A 6,677-nucleotide genomic window follows, 5' to 3' on the forward strand; every position below is an offset into this window, starting at 1 on the left:
TTCAACTTATCTGCTACATCCACTATATCTCCTATCACATCCAATCCAAAATACGCGCTTTCTGACCCTAATTGGTACCGTGCCATGCCCGATAAATATAAGGCCCTTATGGATAATAAAGCGTGGATCCTTGTCCCTCGTCAACCACACATGCATGTTATCCACTCCATGTGGATTTCTAGGCACAAAACTAGATCAGATGGTCAGTTTGAACGATACAAAGCTAGACTTGTTGGTGATGGTCGTGCTCAACAACTAGGTATTGATTATCATGAGACTTTTATCCCAGATATTAAATTAGCTACTATTCGTACAGTGCTCACACTAGCCGTTTCCAACACGTGGTCTATTCACCAACTAGACGTCAAAAATGCATTCTTGCACGGTAACCTACTGGAGACAGTTTATATGTACCAACCTCTTGGTTTTCGTGAAAAGAAATTTCCTAATCATTTATGCCTTTTAAAGCATCAGTTTCAACCATAGTAAATGCGATCACTCTCTCTTTGTGTATCTTAAGGGACATGCTACCGGATATATTTTATTTTATGTCGATGATATTATTTTGGTTACCTCTTCTAACAGGTTGCGTGATCATCTACTGAGTATGTTGGCTAGTGAATTTACAATGAAGGACCTTGGACCTCTTAGTTTATTTTTTGGTATTCATGTTACACGTAGTTCTAACGGTCTCTTTTTAACTCAAAAAAGCTTATGCAATGGATATCATTGAACGTGCGAGTATGACTTCCTGTAACCTCGTTGCTACACTCGTCAATCTACAGGGGAAACAAAGTGCAGATGGCGGTGATCCGTACCCGAAACCTACGTTATATCGGAGTTTGACGGGTGCTCTACAATATCTCACTTTCACTAGACCCGATATATCATATGCAGGCCAACATATTTGTTTACACATGCATGCTCCTTGTATGCCACATATGCACGCATTAAAGCACATTATTCGTTATCTACAGGGCACGTTATCTATGGGATTGCATATTTCTCCATCATCTTCTAGGTCATTTGTAGCATTTATCGATGCTGATTGGGCTGGTTACTCGGACACTCACTGAGCCACATCTGGTTATTGTGTGTATTTAGGAGATAATTTGCTATCGTGGTCTTCAACACGACAAGCTGTTGTTTCCCGATCTAGTGCCGAAGCAGAGTATTAGCTCGTCACAAATGCAGTGACAAAAACTTGTTGGTTACGTAATTTATTACTTAAGTTAACATGTTCCATTCGCAAGGCTACTATGGTTTTTGTGATAATGTATGTGCTATCTACTTATTCGGTAACCCCGTTCAACATTAATAACAAAACACATAGAACTCGACATACATTTTGAGAGGGAGAAAGTCGCCAAAGGGCAAGTTCGTGTTCTTCATGAGCCCACATGGTTCACGTCGCTGACATCTTCACTAAAGGATTACCACGCATTTTGTTCAATGAATTTTGTTCCAGTCTCTGCATTCGTCCACCGCACATTGCGACTGAGGGGGAGTATTATAGCCGATATTATCATCCTTATTTGGCATAGTTTATATTTAGAATAGATACTGATGAGTTTAATGTAAAGATTGATACATATCTTGTACACATTAGGCTCCTTGTATTTAGCTAGTTAGCTAAGGAATACTGTGTAATCTTGTAGTATATATTCGGCTCATGATGGAATGAATATCAACGATTCATTGTTACTTTCAATTTTTCTGATGCATCTTAATATAACATAGATAAAAATGTTATTATCTTTTACCATTTCTGATAAAAATAATAAGATTCATCACAAAGTCCCTTTTTAAATGTGCTTATATTCATCATATCTAGTTAATTTTTTTTTTAAAAATATTTTTTTAGCATGCATCGTATAAATGTTATCGTTTTTGTTATTTTGGGGCTAAAATAATAACATTCATCACAAGTTTTATTTTTTAAATGTGCTTATATTCATTTGATCTAATGATTTTTTTTTCTTAACAAAACTTTTTTTTTTTTACTTTACATCTTATACTTTTTTTACTTATACAAAGATCATTCCAATATATATATATATATATATATATATATATATATATATATATATATATATATATATTCTTTTAATAAAAGAGTTGATTATTAAAATGGTAATTGAGTTGCACGGTAATAATTGTATTGTCACTACAAAAAAAATGAGTTTTAGTGACGAGAGCTATTGGTCACTAATAACACTAAATTGGTCATTAAATTAAGTTAGTGACCAAAATAGATTGGTCACTTGTCGTCACTATAGACCCGTCACAAAATATTTTTAGAGGGCATAATACTAAAATTGGTCACTATAGTGACCATTTGTTTGGTCACTAATATCGTATAGTGACCAAAATTTTGTCCATTTTTTTAATGGTAACTAAATAGTATTATTAGTGACCAAATAATGAGTTGTCACTAAAACATCGTCACAAATGAGCATTTTTCTTGTAGTGTGTAGTATATAATAAATAGTAAATTATAGTATAAATACAACTATATGCAACCATAGTTAACTACTTTATACTCTTAAAACTAACATGAGTTATATATCAAACTTCGAATACCTAAATACTTAAACGTAATTAAACACGTACATCGCACAAGCTTTCACACCTAGTCTTTTACATCATATAAAGCACAAGGACACCACCACGTGTCCTTCTGCTAATCACCCTCAAAATTGTTAATCCATGTGTTAATTACAGATTAGTGGAAAGATTATCCCTAATACTCCTAACATCACGACACCTGGCTTATCATCTCAAACCGTCTCTCTCTCTTCAAAAGTGAAAACCCTAACCCATTTTGCCAATACCCCCAAATCGCCAGAATCGGCCGGCCACCGCTGCAATAAATCGTGCCACTATCATCAATTAATCAGTTGCATTTTTCTCTACAAAACCGTATAAATTTTGTATACTAACACCGGAAACCGCCGGAAGTTTCTCCGGTGATTAAGCAGGCGTGATGAAGATGAAGATAAATTCCATTGTTACGCTTTAGTTGGTTACGCTTCAACATTAAAATCAATCAGAATATATTGTATATGGATCATCAATGGTGGATTATGGGTCGTTCAGTTTTTTTAGGGTTTAAAATCAATCACTATGCGATTTCAAATTAGGGTTGTACTTCAAAGAAGAATGAGATATTATAACAAATCAAGGATATTATCTCCAAAAGAATAATCCACGTACCTGCAATCTTAATTTCTTAGATCGATTTCAAGTTTTGGATCCCGAATTTGTACGTTGTAAGTATATTTAGATTTTTCTCTATTTAGAGCTGTTAATTTCTAATTTCTAACTTGATATCAAGATTCTGATCTTCAAATCATATGTTTAAGTAGATGAAAACAACTCAAGATTCATAATCAGTTTCATGTATGTACGGATCTGATTGTCGAAATCAGCATAGCAGGTAACGAACTAGGAGGATTTTTTTTTCCAGGTTTTTAGCATGAAAAAATGGTAAATCTGCCAATTAAAGAAAAACGTCATCCCAAAATTCTTAATTTATTACTTCGTTTGCTGAAGATCAGGCACCCTAATGATGACCATGTTAAATCATTTATATACGGAATGTCAAATGAAGTTAAGTTATAATATATGTGGTTGATTATTAAATGTCATATGTAAGGTACGTAATAATTACTCTTCTTTTCCGATTCAGGTTGTTTTGATACAAATTCTTATGAGCGATGATGAATCAAATGTCATATGTTTGATTTTGACAGAATCTGAGTGAATTTTGAATCAATCGTTTCGAATCTGTTTGTTTAAATTCTTCAAAACGTAGTATTATGTCAAATTTTGTTACTTAATATCGAATTTTGTGTTTCTGATGTGTGTTTGCAGTCACCTGGAACCGTTTTCAATAACTAATTGGTTCATGTGTCATACAATAATTTGATTTACGCAATGCTCACTTGGAACCGTTTTCAATAATATATGTGATGCACACCATGTGTTTGATGCAATGGTCGAGAGAGATTTGATGTACGCATATGTAAATATGACACGTTAATTTTAAAGTAGAGTTCACCGTTACAGAATGAGTTGACTTGCATTACGTTAAAAAAATGTTGGAATTATTGCGGTATCTTGGGTTGTTTAATTAGTCAACGAGTGTTTAAAGTTTCATATAAAGTTCTGACTTTAATTATGGGTTTACGTTCATTGTTTGAAAGCAGGTTTTGTCTAAGCGAAGTCAAGTACAGACTTCAGGATCTATTGGCCCGTTCTTTGTGGTTTTTATTCTTTCGTGTGTTGCTGGAAGGATGTATAGCAAACGTGTGACGGAGGAGACACCATTGGATATGGTTATAAAACGTAGAGATTGTTTTGGGTGATCGAAAGGCAGACTATAGACTATACTGGTGTGGCACGTGTAGTGGTGGCTAAATGACCACGGTTGATGGGTTATATGACCAGTCAACTTGCTGATGGTGACTCAACACCAACTATGAGGACGCAGGAGTACATAGCTATTTTGCGTATATGTTGTTGCAAAGGTACGTTATTTAAGTTTTTAAGTTGGACGTTTTACAGAACTTTTCATAATTAAGAAAGTGATGGAGATCTTACGAATAATTTATGTTTTGCATATCTTGGTTTTATTAAGGGTGTGTTTGTAGGTTATACAAAAAATGGAATTTTCATGGCAGATCTGTTTTTTGAATAACTTAATAGGTACCAGTGTATGTGACTTGCTTATGAAGGTCATATAGCTTGCTCATTTTCTAAATTCTTTCATTTTACTTTTCAAATGTATATGTAATATGAGCTTCTGCATATTTGTGATTACTCTTCGATATTTTTTTCTTACTGCCAGATTCTTTTATTTTTTCTTTTATGGCTTGATTTACACCTACTTTGTTCATTTTGTGTTATATGTTTTAGATTTCTTACCTCTCACTTATTTAATCTTAAATTTGTTTCTTTCTTTATTTCTAACTTTATAACTATAATAACCTTCGTGTGTGATTATTTTGAATAGATGAAACAATATGATTACTAAGACTAATAAATGTTTACATTCGTGAACCTACCAAAGGTATTTCTATTTAGTGCTTCATTTAGCTAGGTTTCTTTGGCTTTTTGTTAAATTCTAATTTGGAGATAATGTTGTTTGTGTTTAATGCTCGTGGGTAGGTTTGGTTCATTAATCAAGTTATAACAAATCAATATTTTTGTTTCTATGCTTACTAACGATATTTGTGAGATTTTTTGAAGTCGGTCAGGGGTTCAAGGTTTTTTAAACTATTTATGGGTGTATTCATTTTGAGTTGTTTCTGATCACTCGAATCAAAGGTGACCACTTGAATCTCTGTTCATGTAAATAAGTATATAGTTATATTGGCATATCAAACATCTAAAGAAATGCTTGAATGAACATTTGATTTTTGTATTAGTATCTGTTGAAAATTTGGTTGGAAAAGTATGTTCCACCAATTTTTGGACACAAATTAATATATAATAAAGTGATATATATTATCGACTATTTAGTGAATTTGTAGCCACTAATGAGAGCTTTAAAACAAACTAAAGCGTGTCCAAAATGGGTTAATGGTGAATGAGATATCGCGTCTCAAAGTTGTTAGTTTAAGTACAAAGTAAGAAATTGAAAGATTTTGTAAATCCTTTTCAAATCCTAAAAGATTTGATTTATCAACCAAGGATTTTGTAAATATATTTTGTGTGATATTTTGTAAATCCTTTCAAATCCTAAAAGATTTGATTTATCAATCAAGGATTTTGTAAATATATTTTGTGTGATTTCGTAAATATTTTCTTACCTTTTAAGATATTGTTTGCACGATAAATACCTAAGTTTGGTATTGAGAAAAAAGGCATCAACTAACACACAAAAAAAAAAAAATCATAACCCTCTTACACTAGTTTTCCAGCTTCTTCTTCGACAACTTCGGACCCCGCTTCCGGTGTCTTTTCAGGCAAGTGTTCTAGTCCGGCAGTACGCTGCTTCGAACCGGTGTACCCTGGGAACAGACGTCGAATCTGTTTAAGGGAATTGTGTCAAACACAAGCCCGGTTCAACCCTTCTATTCGGTTTGATTGTTTTACGCTTATGTTTATCTTTATATATAGAATATCAATATTCATGTTTTCTATTTGTGTTTACGTTAGTACATAGCATGTTTGTATGTTACTTGTATTTTTCGGTTTCATATGTATATTTAACTTGCAAACTTAAACAGACCCTCGGCGAAACTGACCTGGTAAATAGAGTTGAATATGTGTATGCATCTATTTTTTGAAATTTCAATAGTAGAACCTTGTTTATTTGCTTATGACTAATATGCTTATAATCTCACCATCTCGGTCGCCATCTACAACTGTCTGCTTCTGTCAATAACCACCGGCCGCCAACATTAGCCGTCGGTTTCTACTGTTTTGTTCGCCTTGAAATTCTAACCAAGACCCCTGTGTGTATTGGTAAATTAGGCTAGTTTGATTTTATATTGAATTACATATTGTGTAATGTTCTGAATGAAATGTCTGTATTTAAAGTATAAAGTAGCCATAGGAATCTTTACTTTTCTATGTGGTAGGACCCTCAATTATGTTGAGTATGTGTGGTTTGCACCATGATTAAAGCTATACTAATGGTGATGCCTCTTTGAATTGATCTAGCCTAC

This window comes from Rutidosis leptorrhynchoides, chromosome 4 (genome assembly GCF_046630445.1).
Source record: "Rutidosis leptorrhynchoides isolate AG116_Rl617_1_P2 chromosome 4, CSIRO_AGI_Rlap_v1, whole genome shotgun sequence".
Taxonomy (NCBI): Eukaryota; Viridiplantae; Streptophyta; class Magnoliopsida; order Asterales; family Asteraceae; genus Rutidosis; species Rutidosis leptorrhynchoides.